Raw genomic sequence first — 18,114 nt, 5'->3', positions numbered from 1 at the left:
TGCGGGGGCGGTGCCTGCGGGCCCGGGCAGTGCGTGGAGTCTCCCTGGACACCCCTGCTTCTGGGAGCCGCCTCAGGTAAGCACTGCCTGGAGTCCGCACCGCACCCACTCCCACACCCCAACCTCCTGCCCCAGCCCTGAGTCCCCTCCCACACCCAAACTCCCTTCCAGAGCCCGCACCCCTTCCCACACCCCAACCCCCATCCCTGAGCCCTCTCCTGCATTCTGAACCCCTGGGCCCCAGCCCGGAGCCCCCCCGCACCCCAACTTCCCCATCTGCACCCCCACACCAGAGCCCGCACCCTCAGCGGGAGCCCTCACTGCCCCATCCCAACTGCCTGTCCCAGCCCTGAGTCCCCTCCCACACCCAAACTCCCTCCCAGAGCCCACACCCTCTCCCACACCTCAACCCCCATCCCTGAGCCCCCTCCCGCATCCCAACTCCCTGCTCCAGTCTGGGAGCCCCCTCCCACACTCCGAATCCCTCAGCTCCACCCCTCAGCCCAGAGCCCCCCTCCTGCACCCAAAACCCCTCATCCTGAGCCCCTCCCCAGAGCCCACACTTCCAGCCAGAGCCCTCACCCCCCTGCAACCCTCATCCTGACCCCACCCCAGAGCCCGCATCCCCAGCTGGAGCCCTCACCCCCTCCCGCATCCCTGTCTCAGCCTGGTGAAAATGTGTGAGTGAGGGAGGATGGGGGAGAGCGAGCGACCGAGAGAGGGGGGATGGAGTGAGTGGGGCGGGGCCTCAGAGAAGGGTGGGTCAGCACGGGGCCTTGGGTCGGGGGCGGGGGAAGGGTGTTCAGTTTTATGCTATCAGAAAGTTGGCAACCCTAAGTCTGCGAGGGGCCTCGGGCCAGCCTGAGGCAGGTGGCCTGTCTGGGTAGCTCAGTGCGAAATCTGTATGTTCTGTCGCTAGCACCCCGTGGTTTGAACCCTTGGCAGGGGCCAAGCCTCGTGAGTCACATCCCCCCCCTTCTCACATGCACAGACCCCCAGGTGCCCCCCGCCACACTCAGACACATCGATGCGCCCCTCTGCTCACACTTGATCTCTTGTGCATGCCCCTGTGCATGACCCCAGCCTCTCCTGTCATCACCCCACTCCCCCCCGACACACACAGCAACACAACCACACTGCCTGACAAACAGACTCACACACACCCTCCACACGCATGTGCACACTCACACACACACACACACACACACACACACACACCCCCTGTTCATGCACTAGCCCGGCTCACAACGCAATGGCAGGATGTGGGGGCATTTTCCGTGCTGCCCTCCCCCGAACTCCCTTCCCGTTCCCAGCCCTGCTGGGGCTTTGCAGAGATGTGGGGGGGGAGACCCCTGGATCACAGGGGGCGCTTAGCTGCTCCCTGGGGCTGAGGGTGAATCTGGGCGGGAGGGGTGAGGGCCGGGCAGCTCATCCTTGCTGAAAGAGCAGGCCCTCCAGGGCGCGTGATTGATGCCCACATTATGCTGCTGTTCGCGGGTAAAGGCCGCTCCATGCAAAATATTGCTCATAAAATTAAAATGAGATGAATGGAGCCACTGGAGAAGCCGTTCATCTCCCGGGTGCCTCTCCCGTTAAAGAGACAGTGCACCGAGCTCAGGGCCCTCCGGGGGCAGGCCTGGGGGAGAGGGGCATAGGCCGGGGGGGAGGGAAGGGGAGAGATTGGGGGGATGAGTGTGTGAGGGAGAACGTGGGGGAGTGTTTCGGGGGACCGGGTGGGTGGGGGGGTGTTTGGAGGGAGATGGTGTGCACACGTGTGCGGCTGTGGGTGGGTCTCAGGGTGCCTGTGTCTTTCCAGACTCCAGGTGTGTGTAGGTGTGTGTGTGTGTGTGTGCGTGGCTCTGGGTGCATGGCTGGGACAGGCTCCCGTCCCAGTTCCCCCACTCCAGCCCCCTTTCCGCAGCTCTGGCCCAGCCAAGCCCCCGGCCTCCCCGCCCAGGCCCCACCCCGTGGTGGCTGATTCCAAGGGGCCGTCCAGCTGGCTGAATGCAGGCACAGACCCTCGCTCCCTCCCCTTCCCCGGAGCCGAGGGGGCACTTTGGGGCCTGGCGTGGGGGCCACGTTTGCCCACAGAGAGACCTGGGCAGAGACCTTCAGCTTGATACACCCAGCTTCATTGCAGCCTCTCCCTTGGCCGGCCTCCTGCTGCCACCTGGCCCTAGAGGGGCCTGTCCACCCTGCGCAGCGTGTCCAGAGCCAGCTTCCCCTGCAGCCTGTGGGAGAGACATGTGCTCAGACAGCGCCCCCTGCTGGGTCCCTCTCACAGGGCCCCGCCCTGCCCTGGTGCTGAGGCGCAGCTGCAAACCCTTCGGGACTCAGTGGGTCCCTGCCCAGTGCCTAGCCCCTGTCGGAGGAGCCGAATGGCACCATGGAGAAGCTCCCCCATGGGAAACTGGGCTGAGACCCCCCCTCCTGCCAGGCAGCCGGGACCCGAGGGGCATTCCCTGCCCCAGAGAGCTCCCAGTCTGAACAGACCAGGGTGGGAGGGAAACTGAGGCCCAGAGCGGGGTATGTCCCCTAGGTGGCCTGGGGCAGAGCTGGGCATAGAACCCAGGTGTCCTGAGTCCCACCCTTGGATCGCCCCCTCAGCTGAGCCATTTCCACCACATTGGGGCTGTTGGGAATGGAGGCCGGGGTCACATGGTATCGGTTCTGCCCCAGACTAGGGGGCAATTCTCACAATGACAAGTGATGCCCCTCCCCACCCAAGTGCTCAATGGCGTGGGGCTGGAGCGGACTGGCTGGAGTGGGTGCAGAGTTTCACGCCCCCGGCACCCTGGGAGGGGTAGAGCCGGCTGGGAGCCCCGGGCCCAGGCAGATGGGCCCTCGCATCCTCGTAGGGTGACCAGATGTCCCGATTTTATAGGGACAGTCCTGATTTTAGGGACTTTTTCTTATATAGGCACCTATTTATCCCCCACCCCATCCCGATTTTTTACACTTGCTATCTGGTCACCCTACATCCTTGTAATAAAGCCGCTGTCAGGCTCCCCCAGAGGGGGAGGAGCCCCAGCTGCCCCCGCCCCCGGGAAAGGCCCCCGACCTGTGGGCGAAGAGGAAGAAGTCGTGGACGTGCTGGTACTGGAGCAGCTGCTGGCGGTGTTGGATCAAGAGGGCGACGCAGAGCAGCACCTCGAAGGAGACTGCGTCCCGGTGCGGGGCCGGCCCGTCTTCCCCTGCGGGGACGGGGCAGGCGAGAGCAGGGTCAGCAGAGCCTAAAACCAGCCTGGAGATGGGCATGCGGGCACTGGCAGAGCTGCGGGGCATGAAGTGGCCCAGGGCTGGGCTAGCAGGGGGCTGCGGGTCGGGACTGGGGGCACCGGCAGAGTTGTAGGTATTGGGGGAGACCAGGGTTGGATAGCAGGGGGTGCAGGTCAGGATTGAGGGGTGACCACAGGGCTGGGCTAGCAGGGGGCTGTGGGTCAGGACTGGGGGTAGAGCTGTGGGTACAGGGGGGGGAGTCCAGAGGTGGGCTAGCAGGGGGCTGCGGGTCAGGACTGGGGGTAGAGCTGTGGGTATGGGGGGGGGGAGTCCAGGGGTGGGCTAGCAGGGGGCTGCGGGTCAGGACTGGGGGTAGAGCTGTGGGTACGGGGGGGGGGGAGTCCAGGGGTGGGCTAGCAGGGGGCTGTGGGTCAGGACTGGGGGTAGAGCTGTGGGTATGGGGGGGGGGGAGTCCAGGGGTGGGCTAGCAGGGGGCTGTGGGTCAGGACTGGGGGTAGAGCTGTGGGTATGTGGGGTGGGAGTCCAGGGGTGGGCTAGCAGGGGGCTGTGGGTCAGGACTGGGGGTAGAGCTGTGGGTGTGTGGGGTGGGAGTCCAGGGCTGGGCTAGCAGGGGGCTGAGGGTCAGGACTGGGGGTAGAGCTGTGGGTATGGGGGGGGGGGAATCCAGGGGTGGGCTAGCAGGGGGCTGCGGGTCAGGACTGGGGGTAGAGCTGTGGGTATGGGGCAGGAGACTAGGGCTGGGCTAGCAGGGGGCTGTGGGTCAGGACTGGGGGTAGAGCTGTGGGTATGGGGCGGGAGACTGGGGCTGGGCTAGCAGGGGGCTGTGGGTCGGGACTGGGGGCATTGGCAGAGCTCTAGGTGGGGAGGGGGTGCCCAGGGCTGAGACACGGTGTGTGTGTGTGGAGGGGGGGAGGGAGAGGGGTGGCGACTGCCCCTCACCTTCCCTGCAATTTGGCAACAGGCGGGCTGCCAGCTCGGTGGGGCCCCCCTCCAGGGCGCCGATCTCCATCACCCGCAGGGCATCCTCGTGCCCCAGCTCCCTCTGGAACCGCAGCAGCAGCCAGCTGGGGAGGGTGGGGGAAGGGTGAGAGGCGCTGATGCCATGCATGGGCCCAGGGCAAAAGCAGGTCCCTTTCTCGAGATCCCTCCTTCTTCCCCATCAGCAGGCTCCCTGCAGCCCCAAAATGCACCATCCCTGGCTCCCTGCCCACCTCCACCCCCCAATTGCCACTCCCACTCTCTATCCACTGTCTCTTCCCATCACCAGCTCCCCAGGCCCTCCCAGCAACTCACCCCTGCCCCATATATCTCCACTCCCTCCCTCTGGGGAGGGAGGGGTAGCGGCAGATTTTCCATGTTTGTTTCCCTGCAAAATGTGCCAATTGCAGCTCTTGCAGGGGCTGAGCTCCAGACTGTTCGAGATCTTATGGCCAGGAGGGACCGTTGTGACCATCTGAGAGCTTCCCCCAGGGGTGCCTGCACTGACCCCAGAACTTCTTCCAGAGCCAGAGGGCAGCTTTTGGAGACACTCGAGCTGGATTTAAAGACTCCAAGTGCTGGGGAATCTGTCCCACCCCTACTTGCTGGGTTGGGTTACCTCCACCCTGACACCCCCCTGCTAAACCCTGGTAATTTATTTCTGGTCTGCGTTGGTCCAGTGTCTGTTCCCAGCCGCTGGATCCGACTCTGCCTTTGGTTACTGGATTGAACAGGCCGGCGGTCTTGGAAATCTCTCCATGGAGAGGCTGGTCTGCCTGAATCAAGCCGCCCCATTCACCTGCTCTCGGAGTCAAAAAGCTCCTGGCGCTACAGGCCTGAAGCGAAACAACCAGCTGCGTTAGTGGAAGTTGACTCACAGGCGTCAAGGCACAACCTGGCCACCAGGGGGTGACAGAGAGCCACATGCCACCGCAGGTCAAAACCCCATAGAGGCCACTTGTGCTGCCCGTGGGGGTGGCGACCCCCCTTCCCCTCCCCCAAGGCCCTGAGCTGCTGCTGTTGGAGGAAACAGTCGGAGCCGGGGGAGCCCTGGGTTGTGGGGCTCCTCACCTGAGACAGAAGAGCAGCCTCTCCTTGGAGGTCCTGGCGATGTGGTGGTACAGCTCGGGGTCCACGTGTCGCAGCAGCTCCTCGGTGGTCTCTGCGCTGGACACACAGCCAGTGCTCAGCCCCTGCCCACCGCGCATGGAGCTGGGGGAGGGAGGGGCTTTCCAACCAGCACAATGCAGCTGCCTCTGGGGTGGGGCGCAGCTGCTGTTTAATATACACACCAGGGGGAGGATGTTGCACTGAATGGCAGCTCCCAGGGGAGTTTGCCCCAGGCATTGGGATTAGCTCCCAGGTGGCCAAAAGGAGCCAGGAGATTTTCAAAGGTCACAAGTGACTGGGAGTGGAGTTGTACATCCCGGCCAAAAGGGGGCGCCCCCACACACTGGAGTCAGCACTGACTGCAAGGGGAGAGTGCCCCCTGTTGAGCTCCTGCCCCACTCCCTGCAGCACAGCGCCCCCCTGGGGCCACACTGGGGCTAGCACTAACTGCAAGGGGAGAGCACCCCCTACTGCCTAATAATTCGTTGCCTTTACCCATCCTTCTGCCCAAGCATCTCAAGCCAATGTACCAAGGGTGTGGGAGTGGGAATTACTCCCTCCTTGTACGGATGAGTTTATTTCCCCAAAGTCAAACCACAAGCCACTGGCAGAGCTGGGAATGGAACCCAGGAGTCCTGACTCCCAGACACCCCCTATGCTAACCACTAGACCCCACTCCCCTCCCATAGCCAGGAAAAGAACCCAGGAGTCCCGACTCCCAGACCCCCTGCTCTAGGCACTAGACCCCATTACCTGCCCTGACAGAAGCTCTTCTCTCAGCTCTCGAGGTCTCCCACCAGCCATGGACCAGTCAGGGCCCTTCTTGGGAAGATCCCAGCTGAGGGTGACACAGCCCCTACCCCACCCACCTTGGCTCACAGCAGCGCCTCCCCCTGGGCTGACCCACTGTGCTCAGCCCAGCCCTGGCGGGACCTGGCACTGGGGCTGCTATCCCCCTCCCCCTGGATCCCGCTGCTCACGGATCTTGCGGGCCACACCCTGGGCGGTCAAGCTGGGGCCCCAGTGTCGCATGCAGTTTACGAAGCACCAGAAGGCATCAAACTCTGAGTCCAGGGTCTCCAGGAAGTGGCTGGCAAAGTTGGTCATGCCCTGGCAGTAGCCGATGTCTGGGGAGAGCGGGAGGGGGCGTCAGGGGGAGGGTGGGACAACGGGATGGGGAGAATAGGAGTAGGGGGCAACAGGGAGCCAGATGGGGGCAAAAAGGGATCCGGGGGGGCAAGGGATAGTAAAGGGGGGAAGTCACAAGACACTGGCGGGGGGTGTCAGCAGGGAGGTCTGAGGGGCAGGGGGCAGTGAGAAGCTCAGGGGAAGGGACAGTGGAGGGAGGCCAGGGGGACAGGAAACAGTGAAGGGTGCCAGGGGGCAGGGAGCAGTGGAGGGGTGCTGGGGGGTAGGGAGCAGGGAAGAGGTACTAGGGGGCAGGGAGCAGTGGAGGAGTGCTAAGGGGGTAGGGAGCAGGGGAGGGGTACTAGGGGGGCAGGGAGAAGTGGAGGGGTGCCAGGGGGACAGGAAGCAAAGAGTGGTGCTGGGGGGTAGGAAACAGTGGAGGGGTGCTGGGGGAAGGGAGCAGGGAAGGGGTGCTAGGGGGGCAGGGAGCAGTGGAGGGGTGATGGGGGGGCAGGGAGCAGTGGAGGGGTGCCAGGGGGCAGGGTACCCACCCTGGTGGAAGGCAGCAAATGTGATCAGAATCTCCCTCAGTTTCAGCAGCTTCACCAGCCCCTGGCGCCTGCAGAGAGCCACAGGAGAGTGTGAGCCCAGCGGGCGCATGGCACCATTGGGGGGTGAGCTTGGTGGGCACGTGGCCGCATTGAGGGGGGTGATCCCAGCGGGCAGATGGCACCATGGGGGAGTGAGCCCAGCAGGTGCATGGCACCATTGGGGGGTGAGCTTGGCGGGCACGTGGCCGCATTGAGGGGGGTGATCCCAGCGAGCAGATGGCACCATGGGGGAGTGAGCCCAGCAGGTGCATGGCACAGGCTGTCCTCATGGGGGTGCCTACATGGCATTGGGGCGGCTCTTCCTGGGGACATGTGGCACCAGGGCAGGGGTGGCTGTGCTGGTTAGCATGTAGGACTGGGGTAGTTGTGAGGGGCCTGTGTGGCACTGTGGGGGAACTGTTTGGTGGGTGAGTGGCACTGGGGGCTTTGCCTGGTGAGTGCGTGGCATTGGGAGGTCGGTGCAGGGGCCTCTGTGGCAGGGGGCAGCTGTGCCCGGTGGGTGTGTGGCACTGGGGCGGGGTTTGTGGGGGAGCCTGCATGGCATTGGGGAGCTTTGCCCAACAGATGCATGGCACTGGGGGGGGGGGCTCATGAAGGAGGGTGGCTGTGCTTGGAGGGGGTGTGGCACTGAGGGGACTTTGCCCAGCAGAGGTGTGGCACAGGGATGGTTGCGGGGGCTGCATGTCACTGGGGGACTGTGCCCAACACAAGCATCGCACTGGGGGTGAGCCTCATGGGGGGCTGTGTGGCAGCGGGTGGATGTGCCCAGTGAGTATGCGGCAATGGGGGGGCCTCTTGGGGGGCTGCATGGCAGTGGGCGGCTGTACCTCATGTGGCGTGGCACTGAGGGGACTTGAGGGGGGGCTGTGTGGCAGCGGGCAGCTGAGCCTGGCGGGTGTGCAGCACTGGGGGAAGGTTTGTGGGGGGGCTGCGTGGCAGTGGGTGGCTGTACCTGGCAGAGCGTGGCACTGGGGGTGTCACAATGTGGGGGCTGTGTGTCAGCAGGCGGCAGTGCCTGGCATGGAAGCAGGTGGTAGCAGGTGACAGTACCTAGTGGGGTGTAGCACTGGGGGGGTGCATGGCAGCGGGCAGCGATGCCTGGCACAGCAGGGCACTGGGAGCAGGGCACTGGCATGGCAGCAGGCAGCGATGCCTGGCACAGCATGGCACTGGGAGCATGACACTGGCCTGGCAGCGGGGGGCACAGCAGGGCACTGGGAGCATGGCACTGGCATGGCAGCAGGCAGCGATGCCTGGCACAGCATGGCACGGGGAGCATGGCATTGGCATGGCAGCAGGCAGCGGGGGGCACAGCATGGCACGGGGAGCATGGCATTGGCATGGCAGCAGGCAGCGGGGGGCACAGCATGGCATGGGGAGCATGGCACTGGCATGGCAGTGGGCGGCAGTGCCCGGTGGAGTGCACTCACTGGAAGAAGCTGCGGTGCCGGTCGGTACGGGGCACATCGGCATCAATGTCCCTCAGCGATGCCCAGAACTGGGGCTGGTTGATGCTCTGGAGCCACAGGCCGTGCTGGCGGGGGAGAGGCTACATTAGTATTCGGCCCAGCAGTGGTGCCTAGCAGGGTACTCTGGTGCTCAGGGCATGGAGAGGGGGCTGGGGACCAGGACTCCTGGGTTCTTCTCCTAGCTCCAGGAGCACCCACCCTGCCCATTGAGCATGGAGCCCAGTCCCTGTGGCCTATGCAGCCCTGGCATTCCCTGCTTGGAGTGCCTGTGCCAGTGGGGCGGCTGCTCGCCCCTGAGGAGCTGCACCTTGGTACCAGCTCCTTCCACACTGCCTTCCCCTTGGCCATTGCTGCTGGCTGCTCTGTGCCACCCCGGGCTCCTGCCTGCCGTGCCCCAGCGAGCCAGCCACCCCGTCCAGCCACGGCTGGCACAGATGTCTCACCTCCGCGGGCACCTTGGCCGCTTCCATCTCCCGCTGCTCATATTTCTTGATGGCCAGGGACAGCTCCACTGTGGGAAGGAGAATGGGGTCGGTTTTAGCCAGCAGGACCAGGCTCAAGCTCTTTAAGGAGGAGGAGCTCTGTTGCTGGGAGGAGCTGTTTGGTGGGAGGAGCTGTGGGGCTATAAATTGAATGTGTTGTGTGTCCATGTTAATCAGTGGCTGGGCTGGTGGTTAGGAAGAACTGACCTGCCCCTGCCCCTGCCCCTGCCCCTGCCCCAAGTTGTAGGAAAGAGATCTTTGCTGAGTGAACTTGGCCTCTAAAATGTGGGGGAAGCAGATGAGCCTCATCCCCCCAAACTTCCCCCCCATTGTACCCCCATCTCCCCATTCAGATCTGCCTCCAGCTCGGTCCCCTGATATCCTGGGAGCTGGAGGGTTGGTTTGGGGAACACTTACGGTCTGACTGCACCTTCATGCGCCTGGCGCTGGGGAACTGCTGTTTCCAGGCGTTCTTCATGCTCCTGTAGCGAGCGACCAGCTGCTGGTCCAGCCGGCGCCGCTCCTCAGTGGTGGAGTCCGCGGGGTACACACCGAAGAGAAACTTCCAGGTGACCTTCCGTTCACTGGCATCTGTGCCTGAGCCCCCAGCCCCCCCACAGAGCATGAGATGGGACCGGACTGGACCACGGAGACCCAGCTACACACTCATAGAACACTGACTATGTGGGGGCAGGGAACCAGGACTCCTGGGTTCCCTCCCTGGGTCTGAGAGGGGAGTGGTGTCTAGTGGCTAGTGCAATGGAGCTTGGAGCCAGGACTCCTGGGTTCCCTCCCTGGCTCTGGGAGAGGAGTGGTGTCTAGTGGCAAAGAGCATGTGGAGCCTGGGCGCCAGGACTTCTGGGTTCTAGCCCCAACTCAGGGAGGGGAGCTGTGTCTAGTGATGAGAATGGGGGGAGTGGTTGGTAGCTTGTCCTGGGGACTGATGGGAAATGTAGTCACCTCCCTAGTGAGGCAGCTGGAACACAGCCTCAGGAACACAGAGTTTGGGTTTATTTTTTATTTCTATTCATCCCTGAGATCTCTGACCAACGTGTATCCGTTAACACAGCTCTGCTGCCTGTCTGGCATGTAGCTGCTAACCCACTGTGCCAACCACTATGGCACAGCAGTGCCCTCTCTTCACATCAACATACCCAAAGCGCTTGACCAAGGAGGTCAGTTTCATTATTGCCACTGTACAGTTGGGGAAACTGAGGCACAGAGTGGCGCAGTGACTTGCCCAAGGTGACCCAGCAGGCTAGTGGCAGAGTGGGCACAGAACCCAGGAATTCTCTGCCGGATCTGGGCTCCTCCCACCACCCCAGCCCCGCACGCACCTGTCTCATAGACCACCTTGCGCAGCCCAGCCAGGTCCAGCCTGCCTGCCCCATCGAAGAGGCTCTGGATGGAGCTGGTGGCTGGGAGCTGGGGTTCTGGCCCGTGGGTGCAGGTGCCATCCTCATCCTCGTGTCTCCTGGGCGGCTGCTCCTGGATCTCGCTCCAGTCCCCTGTTCCTGCTGCGCCCCTCTGCCACGTGGCCACGATGCGCCTGCTGCGAAGGGGGCCAAGGGTGATTAGTGCTTCCTAGTCAGGAATCCCCTCTGCCACAGCGCCCACTAGAGCTGCATGGTGGGAGGAGAGAGCGCCCCCTACTGAGCCCCCACCCCACGCTGTGCAGCACAGCGCCCCCTAGTGCCGCCCGGAGGTCAGCACTGACTGAGGGAAGAGCGCCCCCTACTGAGCCCCTACCCTACTCCCTCCAGCACAGCACCCCCTAGAGCTGCATGGTGTCAGCACTGAGTGGGAGGGGAGAGCGCCCCCTACTGAGCTCCCACCCCACTCTGTGCAGCACGACGCCCCTAGTGCTGCACTGGGGCATTGGGATCAACACAGGTTGCCTTTGTGTTTAACAAGGAACGTCTCTCTCCACCTAACACACGCGCTAACCATCTCTCTCCCCCACGCCCTGGCTCTAGCCCCAGGCCAGGTGCCTTTCTCTGTGGAGTCCCCTGACCTGGTAGGGGCACCGTCATGGTCTCTGGGCCATGGGTGCAGGGCCCGCAGGAGCCGGCAGCCGGGTACTCTGTGGAGGGCACGCTCCGCCAGACGCAGCAGGAAGCTGATGGAAGCCCTGGTGGGGTCACATACAAACTGGGGTCAGGGCCTGAGGCCGGCTCAGGTTTTCTGTTTCCCAGGAACTCATTGCTCACCTCAGGGCCCTGAGCCAGTACAGCAGGAGCCGGAGCACCACCCCGCCCTTCATCTTCCGGAGCCCTACACTCCGCTTGGTGCCATAGGTGTGGGGGATCCTGGAGCAGCGGGGGCCATGGGTGGCAGGGGGTCAGTCACAGCCTTCCCCCAGGCCATTCTCCCCCACACCCAGGGGATGTCACAATGGGGCCCTTGTGCTGCCTGTTGCTAGGGAAATGTGGGGTTCCACCATGGCTGGAAAGTCAATGGGCCCATCTGGCCCGGCCTCTGGCCTCCTGCTGTTGCCATGGTACTGTGGGGAGGTGCTCTGATCTCCATAGGAGAGGCCATTTATTGCCAGTGTCAGAGGAGACCAAGGGTCCATCCAGCCCGGTATCCTGCCTCCTCCTGAATTCAAATTCACCCCTCATCTGTTTGGAGCTGTGGATTCTGCAGCTTGGCTCCCAGTTGGGGGGGTGCTGGCAGGAGCTGGGGGCTGGCACCTTCACCCACCTCTATGGGGTGTCTAGGGAGGATGGTGTTAGGGGTCAGGGATGGCTCTGTTCTCCCTTCTCCCTCTGTGTTTGTAATATACCAGCTGAATGCCTGGGCGCATGTCACCCTCTTGTGGCCAAGCCCAGCTACTACACCAGCCTGCTCCTCACCCAAGTTGTAGCGTGGCTGGTTCGATCCCTGGGGCGGATGGATGAGCCTCTGGGGCTGCTGCCCTTACCTGGGGTTTGGTCCCCTGGGAGTATCTGCTCCCAGCTGGGCCGGCTGCCTCTGTGCCAAGGAGTCGTCCCCCCAGCAGAAGAGGCCGGGCCAAGGAGCAGCTGGGGATCAGTTTGCTCATTAGTGCTGTGTTCGTTAAGGCTTCAGCCCTGCCACAGGAGACCCCCCCTCCCACATGCAAGGGATAGTCAGTGTGACACCCCCCCCCCCCCCGCTGCCCGGGAGCAGAGTGAAACAAAACCACAAATCATCCCTGTGGAGCTGTGTGTGTGGGAGAGAGATCGAGGTGTGTGTATGTGAGAGCTGGGAGTGTGGGCAGGGCCGGCGCTTCCATTTAGGCGACCTAGGTGGTCGCCTAGGGCGCCAGGATTTGGGGGGGGGTGAGGCATTTTGCCACCCTTGGCAGCAATTCGGCGGCGGGGGGGGTCCTTCCGTGCTCTGGGTCTTCGGCAGCAGTTCTGCGGCGGGTCCTTCATTTGCTCCGGGACCCACTGCCGAATTGCCACCACCGACCGGGAGCGCAGAAGGACCCCCGCCTAGGGTGCCAAAAACCCTGGCGCCGCTCCTGGGTGTGGGTGTGACACACTGTGGGGTGTGTGTGCTGTGGGGGGTGGGTGTGACATTGTGGGGTGGTGAGAGCTGTGGGGTGTAGGTGTGACACACTGTGGGGCGTCTGTGTGACACTGTGTGGAGGGGTGTGTGGTGTGGTGAGGGCTGTGGGGCATGGGTGTGACACACTGTGGGGTGTGTGTGCTGTGGGGGGTGGGTGTGACATTGTGGGGAGGTGAGAGCTGTGGGGCGTGGGTGTGACACACTGTGGGAGTGTGGGGGTGACACTGTGTGGAGGGGTGTGTGGTGTAGTGAGGGCTGTGGGGCATGAGTGTGACACACTGTGGGGTATGGGGGTTTGACACACTGTGGGAGTATGGGGGTGACACTGTGTGGAGGGGTGTGTGGTGTAGTGAGGGCTGTGGGGCATGGGTGTGACACATTGTGGGGTGTGGGGGTTTGACACACTGTGGGACATGGGTGTGACACTGTGTGTGGGTGTGACACACTGTGGGTGTGATGTGCTGTTTGGAGATGTGGGGTGCGCAGGCGCATGCAAACACCACCGTCCTCTGTTGGATGGAATCAGAGCTGCTCCCTGTGTGTCACAGACCCTGCACTGCTGGCCCCGAGTGCGGCTCACCAGCAGTGCAGGGGTGGGGATGGCAGGGTACGGGATGGGATCTCGTCTCACAATGCTTCCTGGGCCACCTGCTTGGACACAGGCCGGGAGCTGGGGCCATTGCCCAAGGCGGAGGCCTGGGGATCAGGGCGCCAGCTCCTCCTGCTGCAGGGACAGCTCACACCCGTGGCCCCTCGCCCAGGCTCGGGCTGGAGGCAGCAGCCGGGGCTGGCGGCTGAGCTGAGGAGCCTGGTCCCTGAGCCGAGAGGCCGAGTGTAAATTACCAGCCCCTGCGCTGGATGATTTGTGCTGTGATTAAGCTGCCTCTCTCGCGGTGCCGCCAGCTCAGCCAGGCTCCCGGTGACCTATGGAAGGGATGGCGGGGGGGGGGGCAGCCAGGGGAGGGAGATTAATGTTTCATCAAGGGCAAAGCCCCCCACCCTCCGACTCGCTGGGCCGCAGAGCGGGGCTTGCATACAGATGCGGCGTCCGGCTCCAGCCCCTCTGGGGCGCTCTGCGGCTAAGCCCTGGGGGGCCGTGTCCTGCCGTGCCATCTGGGCCTGGAGGGGGCGCTAGCTGCTAATTCAAGTTGGGATTCTGGCCCCCTCCTTTAATAATCCACCCTCAGGCCTGGAGCGATGCCTCCCCCCTATTGAGCCTTACATGTGATCCCCTCCCCAGATGAAGTCAAATCCTCAGTGTGCCCTGTGAGGGGAGAGATGAGCACTGTGTGGGTCACAGCTGGTCCGATACCAAGGTGGTGGGTGCTATGTAAGAATCAGAAGCAAAAGACAGCCTTGCCTAGTAGGTAGGAGCAGTGAGCCTGGACTCTGCCACTGACCTGCTGGGTGACCTTGGGCAAGTCCTTTCACCCCCTCTGTGCCTCAGTTTCCTCTCCCACCCTCTGTCTATTCAGACTGAGAGGTCTTTGGGGCATGAACTGTGAGGTGGTGCAGCCATGGGGCCCTGATCTCAGGTGGGGGCTGCAAGAGTGAAGTTGGTTTATGGAGGGGGGAGACCAAGCCACGATTTGCTGGTTGAATCAGCAAAGGAACAAAACTGTTCCCCTGAATAACATCCGGCAGCAGGGAGTTCCACAGGTGAGCCTCTGAGGGCTGCTCCTGCTGCCACGAGGTCACACCTAGCAAGGGGGTGGCTGCAGCACAGGGCGGGCAGGGCAGGACCCATCCAGCTGGGTCTCCCTGCTCCCCACGGTACCCCTGCCCCCTACTTCTTCCCCCCAGGGTCCTTCTGCCTCCTCCCCAGAGCAGGTGGGTTTTGTGTTCTTCACACAAGGCACAGTCAACCTGTGGAACTCCTCGCCAGAGGATGTTGTGAAGGCCAAGACTATAACAGGGTTCAAAAAAGAACTAGATAAGTTCATGGAGGATAGGTTCCATCAATGGCTATTAGCCAGGATTGGCAGGGATGGTGTCCCTAGCCTCTGTTAGCCAGAAGCTGGGAATGGGCGACGGGATGGATCACTTGATGATTCCCTGTTCTGGTCATTCTCTCTGGGGCACCTGGCATTGGCCACTGTCAGGAGACAGGAACCTGGGCTAGATGGACCTTTGGTCTGACCCAGTAGGGCCGTTCTTACCCCCATTGCTGAGGGTGAATTCCAAATTGCTGTCTCCTGGAACCAGCGCAAAGGCAGGGCTGAGCCCAGCCCCTAGTCGCCTGCACAAAAACTGGTGGGGGGCAGAATTGTCTAGTGGTTAGAGTGGGGTTGGGGGAAAATCGGCGATCCAGGATTCCTGGCTTCTATCCCCAGCTCTGCTCCCTGCCAGGCTGGCTGTTACCCGGTGCTGACGCCGGTCTCACTGTGTGCTATCAGTGCAGGACAGAGCTTGCGGGTCCCAGGGGAGCGAGTGCAGGGAAAGGGAGGGGACAGGCAGTGGGGTCCAGGGCTGGCCCAGCTCACCCACCTCTGGCAGGAGGCATTAGGTTTCCAAGCTAGGTGTCATGGGGGCGGGGGAGAGTATCCTGGAGCTGGGGAGCTGGCTGGATCCCCCATGGCCCCTGCCTCCATCCTGTCTCCCCATAGACAGTCGCGTGGGGCCATGGCACCTGCCAGCACAGTGGGCGTTGGACGCTATGGGAAGCTGGGGTGGTCACAGTGCCCCCTGGTGGCAGAACAGGATCACTGCAGGAACTCCTCTCCCCTCAAGTCTTTCCAGCTGGGCTTTGGGCTCCCTTGCTCCCCGAGCAGGGGGAGGGGGGCTGGCTGGGCAGGGGCAATGGACGATGGCAGAGGGGAGGGGGTGGATTTATTGCTCCTGACAGGGAGGGAGCCATCTGGCATTGGCAAGAGAGCGAAAGGATGGCGTGAGCTCCCTGCTCTGCTGCTGCTCCTCAATCCCACCGCACGGCCCCCAGCTAGCCCACCCCTGCCTCCCTCTCCCCAGAGTTCTGCGAATGTCCAAAGTGTCCCAGCTAAACCTGGCCATTCCCTACACCCTCCCCGTAGCAACGGATGCTGCTTGCAGCGGGCACAGGGAAGATCACAGGCTTTGAGGCCTCTGACAGGTTTGTGAGAAGAATCCACCTCCAACAGCCAATAGGAACTGGAGATGGGGGTTGTGGGCGATGGGATTTCCAGCTCTTCCTGGTCCCAGAGGGTCATAAGAACGGCCATATTGGGTCAGACCAAAGGTCCATCTAGCTCAGTATCCTGTCTGCCGACAGTGGCCAACGCCAGGTGCCCCAGAGGGAATGAACAGAATGGGGAATCATCCATCCCCAGCTCTGGCAAACAGAGGCTAGGGACACCATTCCTGCCCATCCTGGTTAATAGCATGGGTGGACCTATCCTCCATGAATTTATCTAGTTCTTTTTTGAACCCTGTTATAATCTTGGACTTCACAACATGCTCTGGCAGGGAGTTCCACAGGTTGACCTGCTTTGTGGGGGGGAGAGGACTGGGCTATGCTGAATCAGAACAACCCAGGGACCAGGGTTGTCAAATTTGATTGGACCTATTCCTGGAGATTTCATCACATGACATAATCTTTAATTAACAATTCATCTTTAATTCCTGGAGACTCCAGGACAATCCTGAAGGGTTGGCAACTGTATGAGGGACTGATGTTAATTTCTCAGGAGATGTGGCATTATTATCCCAGCAGTGGGAGAAGAACCAAACCCAGACTGTGGCCCCGCTGAGCTGGACTCTGCAGACAGTGAGAGACAGTCCCTACCCCAGAGAGCTACAGCGTGAACAGACAACGCAGAGTGGGACGGGGAAACTGAGGCACGGAGCAAGACATGGACAAGGGCAGCAGCAGAGCCAGGAATCGAACCCAGGTGTCCTAGCCCAGCATCCTCCCTATTGAGCCCCACTCATGAACAGCAACTGCTACATAGCTTTGGATATTCTGTGATTCCCTTGTGGATCCCAGCCCCCACCGCTCCCATGGATTTCAGTCCCAGCCTCTTGTGGGGGAATGTGGGGGGCTGCGTTGCTACTCAGCAGAGCCCTGGGCCTTGGAGCTGCACCTGGCAAGTGGGAGACCCTTAATCCTGACCCCCTGCTAGCCCAGCCCTGGGTTTCCCCCAGCTCTGCCAGTGCCCCTCAATCCCAACCCGCAGTCCCTGCTATCCCAGCCCTGGTCTCCCCCCAGCTCTGACGGTGCCCCTCAATCCTGACCCACAGCCCTGGGCTCCCCCCAGCTCTGATGGTGCCCCTCCATCCCGACCCACAGCCCCCCGCTATCCCAGCCCTGGTCTCCCCCCAGCTCTGACGGTGCCCCTCAATCCTGACCCACAGCCCTGGGCTCCCCCCAGCTCTGATGGTGCCCCTCCATCCCGACCCACAGCCCCCGCTATCCCAGCCCTGGGCTCCCCCCAGCTCTGCCAGTGCACCTCAATCCCAACCCGCAGCCCCTGCTAGCCCAGCCCTGGGCTCCCCCCAGCTCTGCCGGTGCCCCTCAATCCCAACCCGCAGCCCCCCACTATCCCATCCCTGGGCTCCCCCCATCTCTGATGGTGACCCTCAATGCTGACCCGCAGCCCCTGCTATCCCAGCCCTGGGCTCCCCCCAGCTCTGACCGAGCTCCTCAATCCCGACCTGCAGCCCCTGCTAGCCCAATATAATCCATCACCCCCTTTTATTCTCTGCCTGATGCAGATCATTCATTCTCTGCTGCATTTTGCTCCGCCCCCTGCCTCACCCCCACCAACCTACTAATATTCAACCTGCTAGCAGCGCCCCCTGGGGGGAAGCTGGGGAGGCACAGACCCACGGCACACGGACAAGGATGCAGCATTCCCACCTGCCCAGGCATCAGAAGGGGGGCAGGGAACCCAATGGAGGGAGGGGCACCCCCCCAAAAAACCATTCTCACAAGGCAGGGAAGAGGCTCCCCTCCCCCTGCCCACAATTAACGATGTACAAGCTGGTCTTGTAATTAAGAGCAGCACTAATCATGCTAATTAATATGAAGCAGGTGCAGTGATCGGGGTTCGGGGGGAGGCTCTGGATTTATGACTGGCAGAGATCTCTCCCCCTCCGCACATGCTGCCAAGAGGAAGAATCTCGTTAAGGGAAGCAATTAAAGCCACTTTCAAGATGCCAGCGACTTCTTCTGTGCCTGTGTGTGCAAGGGCCTGGGCCTGGGTCTGGGCCTGCCTTCAGCTGGCTGCCCAGCCACCTCTAAGGGCGTCCCAATGGCTATGCCGGGTCTGTGTGAGTCACTGCTTGGATGGAATAGAGCAAAAGCCATGTGCTCTAGGGAGTGGGGCGGGGCTCAGCAGGGGGCGCTGTGCTGCGGGGAGCAGGGAGGGGGCTCAGCAGGGGGCGCTGTGCTGCAGGGATCAGGGCAGGGGCTCAGCAGGGGGCGCTGTGCTGCAGAGAGCAGGGGGGGTCAGCAGGGGGCGCTGTGCTGCAGGGAGCAGGGCAGGGGATCAGCAGGGGGCGCTGTGCTGCAGAGAGCAGGGGGGGTCAGCAGGGGGCGCTGTGCTGCAGGGAGCAGGACAGGGGATCAGCAGGGGGCGCTGTGCT

General features: G+C 62.6%; 2 long non-coding RNA genes across 2 annotated transcripts; both read right to left on the bottom strand.

Moving 5' to 3' along the window:
- Positions 1 to 2,110: 2,110 nt before the first annotated feature.
- Positions 2,111 to 5,474, bottom strand: LOC135977119 (uncharacterized). Its single transcript, XR_010594471.1, has 3 exons — positions 5,290 to 5,474; positions 3,062 to 3,194; positions 2,111 to 2,231 (listed from the first exon to the last, which is right to left on the bottom strand). It is a non-coding gene; the product is annotated as an uncharacterized LOC135977119 (long non-coding RNA).
- A 1,533-nt stretch (positions 5,475 to 7,007) lies between these two features.
- LOC135977118 (uncharacterized) lies at positions 7,008 to 9,120 on the bottom strand. The gene is made up of 3 exons (XR_010594470.1): positions 8,980 to 9,120; positions 8,498 to 8,601; positions 7,008 to 7,075 (listed from the first exon to the last, which is right to left on the bottom strand). It is a non-coding gene; the product is annotated as an uncharacterized LOC135977118 (long non-coding RNA).
- Between the last annotated feature and the right edge of the window lie 8,994 nt (positions 9,121 to 18,114).

The sequence above is a fragment of the Chrysemys picta genome, chromosome 22 (genome assembly GCF_011386835.1).
Source record: "Chrysemys picta bellii isolate R12L10 chromosome 22, ASM1138683v2, whole genome shotgun sequence".
Classification (NCBI taxonomy): Eukaryota; Metazoa; Chordata; order Testudines; family Emydidae; genus Chrysemys; species Chrysemys picta.
Note: the sequence above shows the minus strand (reverse complement) of the source record. Positions and strands in the feature narration are given on the sequence as shown.